Source organism: Brassica oleracea, chromosome C3 (genome assembly GCF_000695525.1).
Source record: "Brassica oleracea var. oleracea cultivar TO1000 chromosome C3, BOL, whole genome shotgun sequence".
Classification (NCBI taxonomy): Eukaryota; Viridiplantae; Streptophyta; class Magnoliopsida; order Brassicales; family Brassicaceae; genus Brassica; species Brassica oleracea.
Window position 1 is genome coordinate 60,811,983 of NC_027750.1, and position 792 is coordinate 60,812,774.

Here is a 792-nt window from a genome sequence, read left to right on the forward strand (position 1 = left end):
GCGTTTGTGTAAACCCTTTGATTGATAGTGAAAGTTGTGGGAGACGGTTCCCACTCGAGACGTACCGGTTCAACACCGGGAACTCGGTGATCAAATTCTCTGTGTTAAAGAATAAAGAATTAAGCAATCCAACGATCAAGAATTCCTAACAATTCCATATTCCATTTATCCTTAGCTCTCAAGCATTTAGCTTAGCACCCAAAAAAAAACGATTCGGTATCTCAGAAAAGAATCAAACGAGCGAAATAATTGGATTGTATAACCGACGTCTTATTTGCATGAACACTTGTGGAGCTGAATGAGTTATTAGAATTTAACGCCAAAAAATAAGGTAAAGTATCATAATATAGCAAATCTTTCACACTTATAACGTGCAATCTTATATATTAAAACAGAAGTCACAACCTTGATTTATGTGTGATTTTTCAAAAAATGGACCTAATGGACTTATTCCTATAAAATCATGTTACATTTAATATCTAATCTTATCATTTAAATTTTGGGCATACCAGAAATTTTTATTGAAGTATCAATAATTGGATTTAAACAATAAATGATCCACTGGATTTATAGATAGTATAAATTAAGTAGATATAATTTAATGTTGTAATACTATACCTTTATATGCTAAATATTTAAATTAAATATTTGTCGATGTTAACTTTTAAAATTATAAATATTTTTTTTTAAATAACAAAAATCATATTATGTAATAATGATTAATCTTTACTACTTTAAACCAATTCAAACAAATTTTAAACTATATAGTTTATTTTAAAAATTAAACAAAAA